Source organism: Coturnix japonica, chromosome 25 (genome assembly GCF_054131305.1).
Source record: "Coturnix japonica strain WE chromosome 25, WE-NBRP24, whole genome shotgun sequence".
Lineage (NCBI taxonomy): Eukaryota > Metazoa > Chordata > Aves > Galliformes > Phasianidae > Coturnix > Coturnix japonica.
Genome location: NC_140687.1, coordinates 5,712,688 through 5,731,559, shown reverse-complemented (window position 1 = coordinate 5,731,559; position 18,872 = coordinate 5,712,688).

Here is an 18,872-nt window from a genome sequence, read left to right as displayed (position 1 = left end):
GATGTCACAAAGGGGTGTTATGACATCACAAAGGGGTATTGTGACATCACAAAAGAGCATTAAGACATCACAAAGGGGAATTAAGACGTCACAAAGGGCATTATGACGTCACAAAGAGGCATTATCACGTCACAAAGAGGCATTATGAAAACAAAGGAGCCTTATGACGTCTCAAATGGCATTATGACATCACAAAGGGCATTATGACGTCACAAAGGGGCATTAAGACATCACAATGGGTCATTATGACGTCAGAAAGGGGCATTATGGCATCAGAAAGGTGCATTATGATGTCACAAAGGGTGTTATGATGTCACAAAGGGGCATTATGATGTCACAAAGGGGCGCTGGGAAAAGATCTCTGTGTGGAGATTGCTTCTACTAGAGGTAGTTCTATAAGACTGTTATATAGAGCTGTGCAGGGGCTGTAAATCTGTCTGCAGAGGGTGATGATCAGTTCCAAGTGTCTGCAGTCAATGCTCATGGACAGAGCCCATCCAACCTGGCCTTGAATGCCTGCAGGCCTTGAATGGGGCATCCACAGCCTCCTTGGGCAACCTGTTCCAGTGTGTCACCACCCTCTGAGCAAAAAACATCTACCTAAGATCCAACCTATACCTCCCCAGTCTCAGTTTTAAACCATTCCCCCTTGTCCTATCATTATCCACCCTCATAAACAGCCATTCCCCCTCCTGTTTATACGCTCCCTTCAAGTACTCAAAGGCCACAATGAGGTCTCCCCACAGCCTTCCATTCTCCAGGCTAAACAAGCCCAGATCCCTCCACCTTTCCTCATAGGAGAGCTGCTCCAGCCCTCTGATCATCACAGTGGCCCTCCTCTGGACCCCCCCCAACAGCTCCACATCCTTCCCAGGCCTGGACACAGTGCTGCAAATATGGCCTCACAAGAGCTGAGCAGGAGTGGACAATCACCTCCCTCTCCTGCTGGCCACCCCTTTTTCAGTGCAGCCCAGAACACACATGGATCTATCTTTTCCATACGGATATTCCCATCTGTGTACATATATATACCACACCTACACCCCCACAATCTGCTACAACTCCATAGAATTTTCAAGGTTGGAAAAGACCTGGATGATCTTATGATCTTATGATCTCAGATCTTATGATCTGGATGATCTTATGATCATCCAGTCCAACCATCACCAATACTTCCCAGTTAAATCACATCCCTCAACACAACACCCAAACTTTTTGTGAACTTCCCAGGGTTGGTGACTCTACATGAGAGAAAAGGGCACTCAGATAAGGGATTCTGCATTTGCTATTAGCAGAGGTGGGATGAGACCGAGCACTGCCCCAGTTCCTGGGATAATGCAGAAGGGCTGAGACCTTCCAGCTGCTTCCACCCAGGGTCACACAGCAAAGCCGACCCTGCAGGAGTCTGCATCATTCTTTGCATGGCATTGCTAAGAGGAAGATCCCCCCCCTACCCTTGGCTCTACACTCCAGCTGCTGTCTGCCATCTGTAAAGCCACCACAGCTCTCCTACTGGAGTTCCCATCTGCACAGTGACAGCTTGGTTTCTTCTTACTGTCAAAGCAGCCACAGCCTCAGTGCTTCTCAAATCTCCCCTTTTCAGCTGATTTCCTCTTTCTTGTGGCTGGGCAATTCCTCCCTCTCACAGTCATCCCTCTGCCCCACTCTGTGCCCACAGACCCAGAGAGGGCACACAGAGCCAGCCCTGTCCCAGCTGCTGCTGCTTCACATCTGACAGTCTCAGGAGCTGAGATCCAGGCCGAGACAGCAATGCCCAGACATGGTTTGTAGGACGTTTGTGATAGGAAATAGGGAGGCTTGTGATTAAACCTGCCCCCTAAGGAGGAAGGCAATGCTGCCTGCAGCCCCAGCAGGCATTACAAAACATCCCCATTTACAGGAGGGTTTTAAATAGCACAATTCAGGAACTACAACTGCACAAATTCCCGCATGCCCTGGAATAAGTTTGGGAATGGACATGGTTCTACCACCTGTGCAATGCCATAGAAATAACAACCATCCACCTGTAAACCTCCATCCTCTCCCCTGCTGCACAAAGGGAAGCTCAACAGCAGTGCACAAATGTCCCAGCAATGTCTGAGCACTGCTCTGTGCATCCCAACCTGCTCATCCCATCCACTCCTGGCTGGGCAGCAGGATTGGGGTGGCACATTGCAATGGGCACAGAGGAACATGGAAGCCCCACACATGTGAGGAAGGGGCTGGCTGTGCTCCACACTCACGTTATCAGACGTGATTTGCCCTTCTGTGGGGAGCCTCTGCTCTTTCCCAGCTCATCCTCCAGCGTCTGGGACTCCAGGATCTCATTCAGGCTGTTGTTGGCTGCGGGGCAGCTCCATGAAGAGCCTCCCCTCCACCGACCGGCACACAACAGCCGCTCCCGCGCACTGCGGCTCAGCCAATCGGAGCCGGCGGAGCTGCCGCTGCCCGATGGGACCCCCCCCCCCACATATTGACCCCCCAGACGAGGAAGAGGAGGAGGAGAGCGACGAGGAGCTGCCGCAGGAGCTGACGTTGGGGCGGGGGGGCAACGCGGGGGGGGGGTCGGCAGTGGGGGGTGGGGGAGGGGGTGGGGCAGCATTACCCCCGGACCCCGTGGACCCCCCCCAGCCAAAGTGCTGCTCTCCGACCCCCGCGGGCTCTTTGTGCAGCCGCTGCCCTCCAGTTATAGGACCCCCCCCCCCATATTGCGCTTTGCTCACCCCCACCTCCGGAACCCCCCCCCCACTCACCACATCGCCCCCTCCCCCCCCGGGTGGGGTTATGGGGGGTGGGGTGGGGTCGACGATGTGCCGTAAGCCGCGCCGGGGTCGTGTGACAAACCCCCCACCCCATCAAGATGAATGGGGCGCTGTCGGGGGGGGGCTCAGCCATAAGGATAAAGCGGGGGGGTTAATGACGGGGGGGGGCAGTGCTATAGGGAACGCAACTAATCTAAGCCCCCCCCCCCCCACATTAACACCCCATTGTGTGTGGGGGTGGTGGGGGTGGGGCACACAATAACCCCCCCAAAGGCCAAACAGCCCCAACACCCCCCCTCAAAGCCGCTGACTTACGCTGTGCCCCTCCTGCATGAAGGGCCCCCCCCCATCGATTGAGCCCCCCCCAATCCCATCTATAGTTGAGAGCTATGCTTTTTGTAACCCCCCCCTTTTAAAGCCCCCCCCCCCACAATGTTGTGCACGATGTGCTGCCCCCCATGAGCCCCTGACCCCCCCCCTTAAAAGATGGGGTGGGGGGGGTGGTCTCGGACCCCCCCTCCTTTAAACGATGGGGTGGGGGGGCGGATTGTCACTGCCCCCCAACACCAAAATGGACACCCCCCTTTTAAAGGATGGGGTGGGGATGGGGGGGTGGGGGGTGAAGGTGATCTCGCCCCCCCCCCCATTAAAACGGACCCCCCACCCCTTTAAAGGATGGGTGGGGGTCGGTTACGGGCCCCCCCGGCGCTGTGTGTGTATGTGCCCCCCCCCGTTTTGCTCCCCCCGTGGCGCAGTGTGCTGGGAAAGGATCTCTGTGTGGAGATTGCTTCTACTAGAGGTAGTTCTATAAGACTGTTATATAGAGCTGTGCAGGGCCTGTAAAGAGAGTTGAGGGGGACTCTAGTGGGCATATGGGGCTGTGGTGGGCAATAGGAGGACTAGGGGCTCTAGGGGGCTCTGAGGGTGTGTAGGGGTTGTGGATCAGGTTGGATCTTAGGAAGATGTTTTTCACTCAGAGGGTGGTGACGCACTGGAACAGGTTGCCCAAGGAGGCTGTGGATGCCCCATCCCTGCAGGCATTCAAGGCCAGGCTGGATGTGGCTCTGGGCAGCCTGGTCTGGTGGATGGCGTCCCTGCACATAGCAGGGGGTTGGAACTGGATGATTTTTGGGATCCTTTTCAACCCAGGCCATTCTATGACTGTACAGTTCCATAGTGGAACAAATATAATATGCTAACTATGTAAAACATGGAGTCAGACCTGTGTGATTTGTCCACACCAGGAGGTGATTAGAAAACAATTTGTAAGCTACAAAGCTGCTTGCTGGAAAGGAAAAGAAAATAAAACTACAAGAAAAAGGGAAATCATTTCTTCCTGAAAATAGGAAGAATTATAGATCTGACATGAAATTTGAGTGAAGCTCCTGATTTTATGAAGCTATTCCCATTATTTTCTTGGTGCTGTGTTTCCCAAATGAGTGGTTTCTGGCTCTGCTGCAGCACCAGTCTGCATGTGAACATCAACTCTGTTCACCATCTGGGAAGATTAGGACTTCCCTTCTCCTATCAGCACCACTGAATTACAGTTACTCAGTGGTTAAACAAAGGAATCCTTAAAGAAGGGTTTACAGCTGTCCTGTTGTCTGAAGTGCTTGGGGCATTCTGATGCTATTAAGCTCTATGTATTAACAAGTTAAAAAAGAAAAGGTAGGCATCTGATTGTTGTGACAGTTTCTAAGCGATTTGGAAAGCTGTACCACCCAACCACTCCTTCTATTTGATGGAGGTGACAAAGCTCAGTTTAATTTCTGACTGCTGTTTAAATTCTGAAGCTCGAGCTGGTTCCTGGAGCAGAAAAAGCTCGGAAGCTGTCCCTCCTACAAGCAGGCACCTCTGAGCAAAATATGACATCTCAGTTTCTGATGGTAAGGTCAGGAGATCTGATTCCAGCATCTAGCTTTTGGCTTAATACTGTGTTAGTGGGACCTTTGGCATCTAGCACTTAATGATCTTGAAGGTTTCTTCCAACCCAAGCCCTCCCATGATCCTATGATTCTGTGATTTCATTCAGGTTTATTGAGATGAGTTCTCCTGAATGTGCTGTTCTCCATATGATTATAATTGGAGTCCAGATGGGTGACTGAAACCAGACACCAAACTTTCTGATGGCCAAAATTAAATGAAATCAATCCTTTACTGTGTCAGTAGTCTGTAACTAGAGCCCATCAGGTAATTCCCAGCCTCCTGCCTGTATCAGTGGCTGCACACAGTGAAAAAGTCTGATGGGATTTTAACCTCTAAAATGTTCCAAAGCAACCAGAGGGTGAATATATTCACTATGTAAATACCTGCAGGAATAAGCTTGTCATGTATGTCCTCAGGTACCACAGTAGTTAATGGTGGGACTCAGTAGGTCATGCTGAAAGTTGAGTCTGCTGATTTTGAAGGTCTTTTGAAGGTCTTTTCCAGCCTACATGACCTTATGCTAATATTTCTGAAATTTATTTCTGTTCAGCTCCCAGAAAACCTCCCACCCAGCCCCCAACTGACCCCGTGGTGAAAAATAAAACAGAAACCTCAGTGACGCTGGCATGGTCCCCTCCGAAGATGCACCGCCCCATTCCAGTCGATGGCTACATTGTGGAATGCAAGAAACTAACTGGCTTCACCTGGGTGAGGTGCCACGAGTCTCATGTCCCCGTCCCAGAGTTCACGGTGAGCAATCTGTCTGAAGAGGCTGATGATCAGTTCTGAGTGTCTGCAGTCAATGCGCGTGGACAGAGCCCGTCTCTGGAATTCCCAGGGAGCGTGCACCTTGGTAAGCACAAAAACCCCAATGGAAATGGGTCAGTGTGTGCTGAGCAGCTGTGTTGGTTCCCTAAAGATGCTTCCTTTGACTTTAAGGTTAGCAGTGCATTAACACACCAAAGGCTTTCCTTTATTCCTAGTTCTCCTATCTCCTATCAACCTCCAGCTACCACTAAAGTGATACGAGTTGTTTCTGTGACAGAGACATGAATATCCTTATCTTTTGATATCTCACATGTGCAAGAGGCAGAACTTTCTGTAACAGATCTTAAGCACAGAAGTGCTTCTTCTAGCACTCATGCAAAGGGAGAAGTAGAAATGTACCTATGATTTAATCTTCCATCTCTAAATGAGATACCAGACTTGCATCTAAAGAGCATTAAGACATACATGTTCTTCCTCAGACCCAGTCCTGGCTGTGAAATCCCCCCTAACAACTGGTGAAGCTGTACCTGGAGGGGATGCCATGTTTACTATTGACCTTACAACAACGTGCAAGCATGCCAGCTGATGAATGTCTGCAGTTCACAGCTATTGGCCAGTGCATTCAGTCACCAGGTTTACCACTGCATGACCATAGAGCAGTACTTTCAGCTGCAGGTTCAGACAGCCTTTCTGATTGCACTGGAATAGTTTAGAAGTAGGGGAGCAATCATTCCAATAATATCTCTATCAATCAGCTTTGCATGACAAAGTAGAACAAATAAACATTCATGATGGGAGGACCTGTTTGTCATTGGGTGGAAACCTCTGCAGAAGCATGTTTAGAGCATTATTAATCAGTAGAAGGAGATGTTTGGTTGATTTTTACTTAGTAAATCCAGCAAGAAGACCAAATGAAATATCGTGAATTGCTCAGCACTGACACAATGATGAGTGCAGGAACAGAACGTGATACTTTTTCAGAGATGTTGCAGCAAACATTGACCACGTTAGCCTGATATAAATTGAAATAACGCGGCCTTTGCTCCTGACAGGTGCTGCAGTGAGATTTACCAAGAAGAGCAAAGATGTAGAAAAGATCTGCGCTTGGCTGCGTGAGGAAGCCAAACTGCAGGCTGAGCTTTCAGACACAGGCGCTACTGTGGAGTGGATGAAGGATGGGAAGGAGCTCAAGGCCAGTGAAAATTATGAACTGCAAATTGTGGGGAAGAAACACACCCTGAAAATTCACAACGACTCAATGGATGATGCTGCAAGTTATCAGTGCATCTGTGAGGGGGATAAAATGCTCTATCAGCTTTCAGTGAAAGGTATGTGATAGTCTGGGCTGTCCTCTTCCTGCCCAGGGCCAGCAGACTGCATTCACCTGACTCCCCGACAGTCCAGCTGTTGTCAGACAGCATCTGGGGTGTTTTCAGTGGCTGTTTTGACTTGAACTGGCCAATCTGCTTTGTAGAGCCATTTGATTTCTGTGTTCTGTCCTGTGATTCGTCCCTAAGATATAGAGGAAATCAAGGGAAAGACAGGAAAAAGAGCATCCAGCCTTCCTGCTCTTCTGTCAGGGTGGCCACAAGAGATGATGTCAACATCTCTTTTTGTAGCAGTGATCCCAAATGTAGAAAACACCTGTGAAGAGTCACAGGGACTAAATTGATGGAGAGCAGAACTTCCTGCCAAGGCTTGTCAGCTAGTCTTAATTTTGCTTTTCTTCTCTCTCTTTGTCATGTTAGCATAATATTTCATACTGGCAGGTCTGCCCATAGAATTAACTGGCACAGGCTGCCCAGGTAGGTGGTGGGATCCCTGGAGGTGTTCAGGAGCTGTCGAGATGTGGCCCTGATGGATGTTATCAGGGGGCATGGTGGGGTGGGTTGGGGTTGGAATCAAAGGAGGACCCCCATGTATTTCATCGGGAAGCACTACTGGTAATAAGACCTTTGGAGCAAATCCTGGTAGGGCCACGCTCAGCTGGTCCAGTCTGGAGGCTGTTTCTCCTTACTGCAGTATCTGCAGTGAAAACCAGCAGCTGCTTTTGTGTGGTTGGGCTCACATCCAGCAGTGGTGAGGGGACTACAATGATAAGAGACAGTTCCTGAAAAAATGAATGAAATTTGACTGTATGATAGGATGGAGTTAAATGTATTGACAGGATCTCAGTCATCCCAGTGTCCATCAGCTGGCTCTCGAGCTCCTAAATACAGGCATTCTGTAGAACGTTGTTGAATTTGTATTATACATGCGTGTTCTTGGAACTGCAGAACAAATGCATGCATAATCCAGACTTTGATTTTAGCAGCTCTGACTGCGCTGTCTCAACAGACCCAACTCAGTTGTGTGCGCTGTTTTAAAATGATATGTTAACAAGAAGTTGGAAAACAAGCTCAATTACCCTCAGTAAAATAGGACCATGGCCTTAGGCTTAAACTTTTGGCTAAGACAGTGGTGAGATTTTGAATCTTTGAAGTCAATTATTCCACTGTGTGTTAATAGGGGCCAGTTTTATCATCTAACTTTTGCACTCCAATTAATTTCCATAAAGGAATTCTGTTTTTCTTTTCAGTCCTAAGTGATATCTCTATCTTTTAGGCTCGATTTGTTTGCCAGGGGGTTACAGTGCAGTAATAGATACCCCCTCCATTGATTTCCTTCTAGTTTGCTTGTTCCAATTCTTTCCTCAGTTTTCCTATTTTAGACATTTTCTTGAAGCCTTGGGCTTCTTCCTTTGGCTCTGTCCCCTGTACAGTGTACGTCCTTCAACTTGTGGAGATAAGGTAATCTGGTACGTGGTTTATAAAAGCTGCCAATTTGCCAGCTTCTGAATTAGAATCTAGCAATTAGAACTAGGATTAAACGTGCACGTTTGATCTTATGATAAATGAATGCCTCATGGTCACCAATGTCCCTGCAGTTCTTTACCATCATATGTATTTTGTGTCTTCATATTTTGTTTCAGCACTGGCAAACTTCGTAATCAAAGAGACAAGTGGAGGAGTAATCAGGGCCGTTGCTGGAAAACAAGCTGAATTTGTTTCTGAGACCTCTGAAGCCAATGTCATGGTGAAGTGGTACAAAAATGGCAAAGAAATCAAGACCAGTAAGAAATTCACAATGGAAGATAAAGGGAAACTGCATAAGCTTGTGGCTTCAGCTGTAACGAAAGAAGACGAGGGAACATACATCTACACAATTGGAGATGACACTCTGATTTTTGATTGGAAAGTCTCAGGTAAGTTTGTGAGGCAAACATAGGATCACAATCCATGTAAAGCACTTCAGACTTAATTCATTTTATTTGTCCAACGCTGTGGGTTTCCAGTATTTAGGACAAAGATTGCATAGCTCTATTGAAGCAATTCTGACCTTCCTGTTGTCCCTATGCAAATCCACAGTATGAGCAAATAATGTAACTGTGTTGTGATGAATTCAAGACAGCCTTAGCTCCAGCTGGGGCTGGAGTCACGACTTGAGCCCTGACATCTGGGCTTCATTCATCTAGTTCATGTATTGCCTCAGCACTTACATCATCTTTAAACCTATGACTGAAATGGTCCTAAGTTATTAGCATGGGAATCCTGTCTCCTCTTTGGACAAATTAAACTCCACATTTGGAGAGTTGAGTGTCTCCTGCTGTACCCGAAGGACATTGTGATCTCTGAGGTGTCTCCCTGAGGTGCTGTAAGCACAGCCATTAGCTCATAGTGCAAGTAAAGCACTGTTAGGTCAAGCCTGGAGGAGTAATGCTTGTCACTGACATGTTCCTGTTCAGGGTGGAGCTGGAGGGTAAAATAACACAAGAAATTGTCATTGAAATTCAATATCTGTGAAATTCAGCTGGTTGCATTCACAGAACCTGGCGTTAAGATCTGTTTTCTGTTTTATATCTTGAGCCTATTTTCCATAACCCAGTCCTCATTTATGAACTGAAGCTCTACTGAAAGCCTTTCGCTGTGTATGCTCATGCTGCAGTGCAGCGCTTGTGACCTTTAACAGCACATTCACGTTCCTCTGATCACAGGATCCTTACGGTTGATTAAGACCCTCTAGTCTGACTGCTCACCCATCACCACCGTGATGCTCACCATCAGCTTAGCTAAAAACTCAGCAGAGATGATAGATCAAGCACAACACTGGATTTGGGGTGGCTAGAGATTCCTAAGATATTGAAGGATTGCTTGCAGGTGGTGTTGGTTCAGGTATTCACCCTGCATCCCACCTGCTGTTCTGTTTGGTTGAGAATCATGCATTCTGCAATTTCACTTTGTAATTCAAAGACCCTGGCTTTATCTGTTGAAAAACTGATCTAAAACAAGCCAAGAAGACTCCGTTGGAACTGGTTGATGCAGAACAAAGGCATTCCCAAAGGACAAGTTGCACTGTTTGATGAACATTATTGGATGAGAGCTAAGCTAAGATTTAAAAAGTTCTGGGGCTGTCTCTGAGCATCAAATACAGAGGAAGCCTGCATGATTCCCTGAGAATGGATACCTTAATCCTACTTTGGTGTAGGGTTAAGGGAACACTAGCAGTAACTCCTATCACAAAATGTCGCATGGCTCAGACAAAATGCCATCAAGAGGGCTTAATTAGGAGCACCAAATGGTCGCAAGATGGTCTTAGGGCAGGGAAGTAATCTATCTATGTGATATTGATTGATGCTATTAGTTCTTAACAGCTTGACTCTAGAAGGACTGTTGTTCTTTGGTCACCTAGCTATAAAAGAATAAATGGCTCCTGTCTATTACAATTTTTAACGCATTTTTTGTTCACTGATGCCATAAATGTTCCTGGCATAGTAATTGGCCTTGGTATATTCAGTGACTGAAAGCAACAGTTGTTGCTCTAAGAAATGCAGTACAAAGCTAGGTCTGCCTGTAGCTGACAGCCATCAGCTTGCTCCTCAGGCAGGTTCTGTCTGTGTATGGGAGATCACAATGTGAACCACTGATTGATCAGCTGAGGCAAGTGTGGGGTCAGCTGTGGGAGCACAGGTGAAAGTTATGTAGCTGTGCTCCCTGGAGGGGTGGAGTTCGACTCCACCTCCTCTGAGACCTCATTTAAGGGCTGACCCTCACTGAGGCAGCATCTCTTGGAGATTGCTCACCAGGGAGGATCACCTCAGCTCTGGTGAGTTCCCTTTTCCTTATATCTTCTGTATTTCTACCATTTTACTTGTAATTGCTATCCTTGTTAATACCAGCATAGTTATTGCCAATACATTTGGCAAGCCAGGCAGGAGCCACTGACTTGGCATCTAGAAATATAAGGAAAAAAAAAAATGTCCTTTGTGTGGAAAATCTTTAATTGGTACAAGGGGGAGAAGACCACCCCCTTAGGGACATGCCTTCCTGGACAAATTCCAGGTTTTGAGGCGTCCCCATATTACCAATTAGCAACAATTATTGAACAATGGGGCCCTTTAAGAGTACCAAATAACATGGACGCCTATTGTCTAACTGATTACTTTCTAGGACTACAAAAAGATATCTTAATTACAAAAGAAAAGCGAATGGCTGCATCTATGGCAGCCTGGCCATTATTAAATGCTTTAAATCGGGCAGAGATAAAATCAAACAACATTGCACATGAAAATGAATTGTTAAAGGCCCGTATTGAAAAATTGGAGGGTGAGATCAATCTATTGACAGGAAAAAAACCGTCATTTTCTTCCTCCAACCCTCAAATTAGATACATTTCATTTAATGACGATCAAGATCCTGAAGAAATGAATCAAAATAAGATCACTAAATCTGATCTAGAAAAACCATCTGAGACGGACTCACTAGAAGTCCGTCCAGTAATAACTCAAAAAACAAAGAAAATTCAAGATCGACCAGCAGGAGTGCCTCCTGATCAATGGCCCCCTGCCGAATCTGTTTTACATGTAACAGCCCGTCCATATACGCCTACTGAACTCATGGACCTAGTGCAACGATTTAGGCAAAGGCCAAGGGAAAGTGTTCCGGCTTGGTTATTACGGTTATGGGATTCAGGGGCAGATAGTGTACTGGTTAGTGGCCCCGAAGTATCTAAGTTGGCCACAATAACAGTACATCCTGCCCTTCGGCAGAGACTGTATGCTGGGACTCAGTTCCCTGAAGAAAACCATTCAATTGTAGAATGGATAATGGCTGCTTGCCGCATGGTGTGGACAAATAAAACTGACATGCCAGTAAACACAGGGATGTGGTCTTCTATGGAAGACCTTCAAAATTATATACGCGAATTAGGTATGAGAGAGGCTATCTACGAAGACACATTCGATAGCCCTGATATGGTTAAATTTTCTGCGGGAATGAGGGACCTAATTTTACAGTAAGCACCCTCTCATATGTATGGAACCTTGGTTTCCATACTTAATCCAGTAGTATCCGCAGAGGCAGTAGTCCAACAAGCCGCCCAATTGGTAGCAGACCTCGGAGAAACTGAGCGTTTACGAGCTAAGCGCAATATCAGGGTGATTGAGGATGCCGAGGCTTTTCCAATAGTGCGAGCCAGAAGATCGGCCCCGCGAACTTCTCGGGCAGGACCTGTTAGGGTATCCCAGAAACAAATGTTTAATGATCTGCTCCGGGCAGGCGTTCAGTTTTCAAAAATTGATGGGCAGCCCAATCAGGTTCTCCTTCAGTTGTGGAAGCAACTGAAGGATGAACAAAAATTTCAGAATAAACCCAAAAGGCCAGGGATAAGATTTATAGAGCGGCGACCAACAACAACATGGAATTTAGAAGATTTTATAGTTCCAAATAGGAAAAAGAAGCCACCTCAGGTGCCTCGGGTTATGACACCGGAGGTATCGGAGGTAAAAGACTTGAATCTGGCTCAGTTCATGGCTTGACGAGGGATGTCAGTCCTCCTAGGGCCTCTAGACGGGACCGGAGGCCCTATGTGGAACTGACAATATACTGGTCCCGAAAGAATATACAGAAGGTTATGGCCCTAGTTGATACCGGGGCAGAGACATCTATAATATATGGAGACCCAACTAAATTTAAAGGTAATAGAGTGATGATTGGAGGTTTTGGGGGACAAACCATTCCGGTCACCCAAACCTGGGTAAAACTGGGGGTCGGGCGTCTTCCACCACGGGAGTACAAGGTATCCATTGCCCCAATTCCAGAGTATATATTAGGAATTGATATCCTGTGGGGTCTGGCTCTCCATACAACAGTGGGAGAGTTCCGATTGCGGCAGAGATGCATTAGTATCCGGGCAATCCAGACAATATTGAGAGGCCATGCAAAACATGAGCCTATTTGTTTGCCGAAGCCACGCCGGATTACTAATGTGAAACAGTACAGACTCCCGGGTGGGCAGGATGAAATAACAAAGACGGTGCAGGAATTAGAAAGAGTGGGTATTATAAGGCCTGCACATAGCCCATATAACTCCCCAATATGGCCAGTGCGAAAACCGGATGGAACATGGAGGATGACAGTAGACTATAGGGAATTAAATAAGGTCACGCCACCTGTTCATGCGGCTGTACCCAATATTGCCTCCCTAATGGACACACTAAGCAGGGAAATCAAAACATATCACTGTGTCTTGGATTTGGCGAATGCATTCTTCAGTATTCCAATCAGTGAAGAATCACAAGATCAGTTTGCATTTACATGGGAAGGGAGGCAATGGACTTTCCAGGTCCTACCCCAAGGGTATGTACATTTGCCCACTTTTTGTCATAATTTAGTGGCACGTGATCTGGCTAAGTGGGAAAAGCCAAATAATGTCAATTTATATCATTATATTGATGACCTCCTGTTAACATCCGATTCGTTAGAGGCGGTGAGACAAGCAGCAGATTTGTTGATAGCTTACCTGCAGAAAAGAGGGTGGGCTATAAACCCACAGAAGGTGCAAGGTCCGGGGCTATCTGTAAAATTCCTGGGAGTAATTTGGTCCGGGAAAACCAAAGTACTACCCAGTGCGGTAGTAGATAAAGTCCAAGCGTTTCCAGTCCCTACAACATCAAAACAATTGCAAGAATGTTTGGGTATATTGGGGTATTGGCGCTCCTTTATACCTCATTTAGCTCAGCTATTAAGGCCATTATACAAGCTTACAAAGAAGGGTCAATCATGGAATTGGGGAAAGATAGAACAGGATGCTTTCCAACAGGCAAAACTGGCAGTTAAACAAGCTCAGGCGTTGGGTATATTTGATCCGACCCTCCCAGCTGAACTAGATGTTCATGTTACTCAAGATGGTTTTGGCTGGGGCCTGTGGCAACGCCAGAGTTCTGTTCGAACCCCCATTGGATTCTGGTCTCAGGTTTGGCACGGAGCAGAAGAACGATATAGCATGATTGAGAAACAGTTATTGGCTGCCTATTCGGCATTACAAGCAGTAGAGCCGATAACGCAAACAGCAGAGGTCATAGTTAAGACTTCATTACCAATCCAGGGGTGGGTGAGAGATTTGACTCACCTTCCTAAGACGGGGGTGGCCCAAGCACAAACGGTGGCACGATGGGTCGCCTATCTAAGCCAGAGAAGCAGTCTGTCTTCATCTCCACTTAAAGAAGAACTACAGAAGATCCTAGGCCCAGTGACGTATCACAGTGATACATCAAAAGAACCGATGGTTGCTCCACCAGAGAAGAGTCCCGTTCAGGAAGGAAGATATCCTATTCCTGAAGATGCCTGGTATACGGATGGGTCCAGCAGAGGCAACCCGAGCAAGTGGCGAGCAATAGCATACCATCCCTCTACTGAGACCATCTGGTTTGATGAGGGGGATGGTCAAAGCAGCCAATGGGCAGAATTGCGAGCCGTGTGGATGGTTATAACTAAAGAACCTGGTGACGGCGTCCTGAACATCTGTACAGATAGTTGGGCTGTGTACCGGGGGCTCACTCTGTGGATTACGCAATGGGCTACCCAGGAATGGACTATCCACGCCCGACCGATTTGGGGTAAAGACATGTGGGTAGACATTTGGAATACGGTCAAACACAGGACAGTATGTGTCTACCATGTCTCTGGTCATCAACCCTTGCAGTCACCAGGAAATGATGAAGCTGACACACTGGCCCGAATCCGATGGATTGAGAATTCACAATCTGAAAATATTGCCCGTTGGTTACATCAGAAGCTACGGCATGCTGGACAGAAGATAATGTGGGCAGCTGCTAAAGCATGGGGACTGCCTGTACAACTATCTGATATCGTTCAAGCATGTCAGGATTGCGATGCTTGCTCAAAGATGAGACCGAGACCGTTGCCTGAAACAACATCCCACATTGCTAGAGGATATAGTCCTCTTCAGAGATGGCAGGTCGACTACATTGGGCCCCTCCCTCGGTCTGAGGGGGCGAGATATGCCCTGACCTGCGTTGACACTGTAAGTGGACTGCTGCAAGCCTATCCTGTACCAAAGGCAAATCAAGCATACACAATTAAGGCACTTACTAAACTGATGTCTGCATACGGGACACCTCAAGTTATCGAGAGTGACCAAGGGACTCACTTCACTGGAGCGATGATACAGCGCTGGGCAGAAGAAAACAACATTGAATGGCGATTCCACCTGCCATATAACCCAACAGGGGCAGGCCTTATTGAACGTTATAATGGTATCCTTAAGGCTGCCCTGAAAACAGACTCTCAGTCCCTGCAGGGGTGGACAAAAAGATTATATGAAACCGTGCGGGACCTGAATGAAAGACCTCGGGATGGCAGACCCAGTGCCCTGAAAATGTTACAAGCTATATGGGCCTCCCCTCTTAGGATCCAAATTACAGGCACCGATAATAAGGTAAAACCGCAGGTTGGTACTGAAAATAATCTTCTGCTCCCTGCCCCTGAGAATTTAGAACCGGGAATCCATAAGATAAATTGGCCTTGGAAGGTGCAGGTAGGACCCAAATGGTGTGGCCTACTTGCACCTTGGGGGAGATTATTGGAGGTGGGAGGTTCAGTCACCCCCTCGGTGATAGGTACATGGCCTACTGACATCGTGGTCAATACTCCGGCCTTTATTGCTAAAGGAACACCTATTATGTCCCTATGGCAGATCAAGACTCCTCCTCTGGTGCCAGATATAGTTATACAGCCACAGATATCTGGCCAGAGGGTATGGTATCGGAGGCCGGGACATAATCCAGTACAAGCAGAAGTATTGACCCAAGATAAGAATACGGCCTGTATCTTGCCCTGGAGGGCGGATCTTCCCCTCCTAGTACCCTTGAAACATCTATATTACTCCCCTTAAGATTGATTCTAAGCCTCTAGGACCATTACTCTGGACTGATGAAACGCAGACGGACCTGCACTTCAAGATGATTTGTCTCCGGTAACATCTATCAAGCACTGGCCCATGGAAGATCATAAACACCCATCCAATCATCATCATTTGAATAATATCAACATCTAATGCGACGGGAGATTGTATCAGCGTCGTGATTGGGTCTCTGTAATAAGGGGAACTCACCTAATCATTGGTTCACGTTGTGAAGGGGTGGAGTGTATGGGAGATCACAATGTGAACCACTGATTGATCAGCTGAGGCAAGTGTGGGGTCAGCTGTGGGAGCACAGGTGAAAGTTATGTAGCTGTGCTCCCTGGAGGGGTGGAGTTTGACTCCACCTCCTCTGAGACCTCATTTAAGGGCTGACCCTCACTGAGGCAGCATCTCTTGGAGATCGCTCACCAGGGAGGATCGCCTCAGCTCTGGTGAGTTCCCTTTTCCTTATATCTTCTGTATTTCTACCATTTTGCTTGTAATTGCTATCCTTGTTAATACCAGCATAGTTATTGCCAATACAGTCTGGATGGAATGAAGGGCATGAAATACTGATGTGCTCATCAAACGCTGCTTGTTAGCTTAGAGACAAGGTGTTGAATTGGTTTGTTCATGTATTGCAAACAGGTTACTTAGCTGCCTTCATTTTAGCTTCAGAAGAACATGTGCAGAATACAGAATTGATTAGAAGAAATAAGAACTGTCTGCATAGAACTTACTCTTTCCTTACACAGGAGAATCAAGCACACGTTTGTATGTGAGTACCTCCAGAGGTGAAACTTGATCCCCCAGATGTAATGAGCAGAGACATTACAATCAGTTCTAACTGTATCTTAATGCTGTGCTGAATAAGTCTGAGTCAGGATGTAAACCACTTTCTCTTTTTTTCTTCAGATGAAGCCATTAATTTTGTCAGCAAGTCCAAAACGACTCCAGAAATATCAGTCAGTCCTTCTGAAGACCTGGAGCTGGTGTGTGAGGTGTCAGCTGCAAGCGGAGCTGTCGTATAGAAGAAAGATCAAATAGAGGTGAAGCAGGACCAGAGGACAACCATCATCTCCCAGGGGACGCACCGCAAGCTCGTGGTCAAAAATGTGACCCTGAAAGACCAAGGGAGCTACAGCTGTGAAACAAAAGATGACAAAGCAACATTCCAAGTGAAAGTCAGAGGTGAGAAAATGCTTGGAATCCCAGAGATAAAGGAACACTTCATTTTGTGTGTCTTGCATTTGGAGGATCAACTTACAGCCTCTCTGGTGCAAAACATTTTGGCTATAGGACTTTCTTTGTCATCTAGAGTCATAGCAACACTTTTCTACATGTGCTTTTCCATCCAGGAATGAATTACTGCAACAAACAATAGGCAAGGAGGGTAACTTGTGCAGCTCTTGTAGTCAGCTGGTGTCTGCAGGGTTACAGTGCAAGAGCACACCAGGCATGCAAGGAGTGAGAAAAGGGGAGGTGTTTGATGAGATCTGGTTACAAAATTTGAATGACACAATGAGGTGGAAAATGCCACTAATCAGACTCATAAATGGCCTGGGTTGCAAAGGCCCACAGTGCTCATCCAGTTCCAACCCCCTTCTTCCTATGTGCAGGGTTGCCAACCAGCAGCCCAGGCTGCCCAGAACCACATCCAGCCTGGCCTTGAATGCCTGCAGGGATGGAGCATCCACAGTCTCCTTGGGCAACCTGTTCTAGAGGGCCATTCCCTTCTGATTTACTGGAAATGTAGAGAGACATCAGAAGAAACAAAGAGAAGGGAGGAGGTTCAGCAGTGCATGCAGGTGTTCTAAATCTCATGTCCAAATCTGCTATCAGACCGCGAAATGTTTAGATTTATGATATGATATGAAATGATATGCCTATTCATTTCCCAAGGCAAAATAGAGGGGAAAGTATTTTCCTGTCTTAATGAGGCATCATGATGGTCCCTGTGAAGGGCAAGTATAATGAAAATGGGGAACTGGAGTAAGCTCTGCAGCAGACTACAGCAAAATGGTGTGACTGTTGTGATGTCCCTGCAGAGAAAGAAGACGTGTTTACAAACAAGGACAAGGTACAAAAGGAGGTGAAGGCTGCACTGACTCAAAATGCCACGCTGAGCTGCGAGGTGGCCCAGGAGAAGATGGAGGTGAAGTGGTACAAGGAGGGGAAACTGATCACCTCGAGCAAGAAGTTCAAGGTGGAGTCAGAGGGCAAACAGTGTCGGCTGGTGGTGATCCAGGTAGAGAAGAAAGATGCAGGGGAGTACAGCTGCGAGGCTGCTGGCCAGAAACTCACCTTCAAGATTCATGTCACAGGTGAGAGAGAACACATTTTGGCCTTTCATTCTAGAATGCTTTAGAAAACGGTCATTAGTTTGTAAGTTTTCCCTGCTATGCTTAAAATTTTTGGAGCTGAACTTTGGGGTGGTTAATTTCTGATGAGGAAATTGAACAAATTATTCTAAATACAGTTGTGAGGCAGCTCCATCTTTTAAAATCTTCAGGAATTTCCTTTTGCTGTGGGAATGAGGCCATAGACAAGAAAGTTCTGATTGCACTTCTCCATTCCCACGTGCCTGTACCACTAGAACAACTCTGCAATGCAGCTGCGTCTCAGGAAGTTTCAGAACAGGGGCTTTGTGTCAAGCACTAGGGGGTGTGCTCTATGTAACATGTTTTTGTCTTGGAAGGGCTCATTTAGCATGGGAGAGAATACTACAGGAATGTTTTGTATAAGTTGATGTTTTGAAGACATAAGTAAATGGCAGCTAGGGGACGAAAGAGTCATGAGAGTCATACAAGAAGCATCACAGAATGCCTTTTGTTGGAAGGGACCTGGAGGATCATCCAGTTCCAATCTCTGTCCTGGAAAGGAACACATTCTTTGAGACTAGGTTGCTCTAACACCCATCCAGCCTAGACTTGAATGTTTTCAGGGATGGGGCATCCATAAATTGCACAACTTCTCTCCACATCATTCTCTTGGGGCATCAGACTGGGAGAACTGATTCATTTTTCTGACTCCTTCCCCAAAACCTGCTCTTCTTTCAAGAGGCCAAACTAATGTATCTCTCTCTTTTCAGAGCCAGAATTTGTATTTACAAACAAGGAGAAGGTACAGAAGGTGGTGAAGGCTGCAACAACAGAAAAATGCCACGCTGAGCTGCGA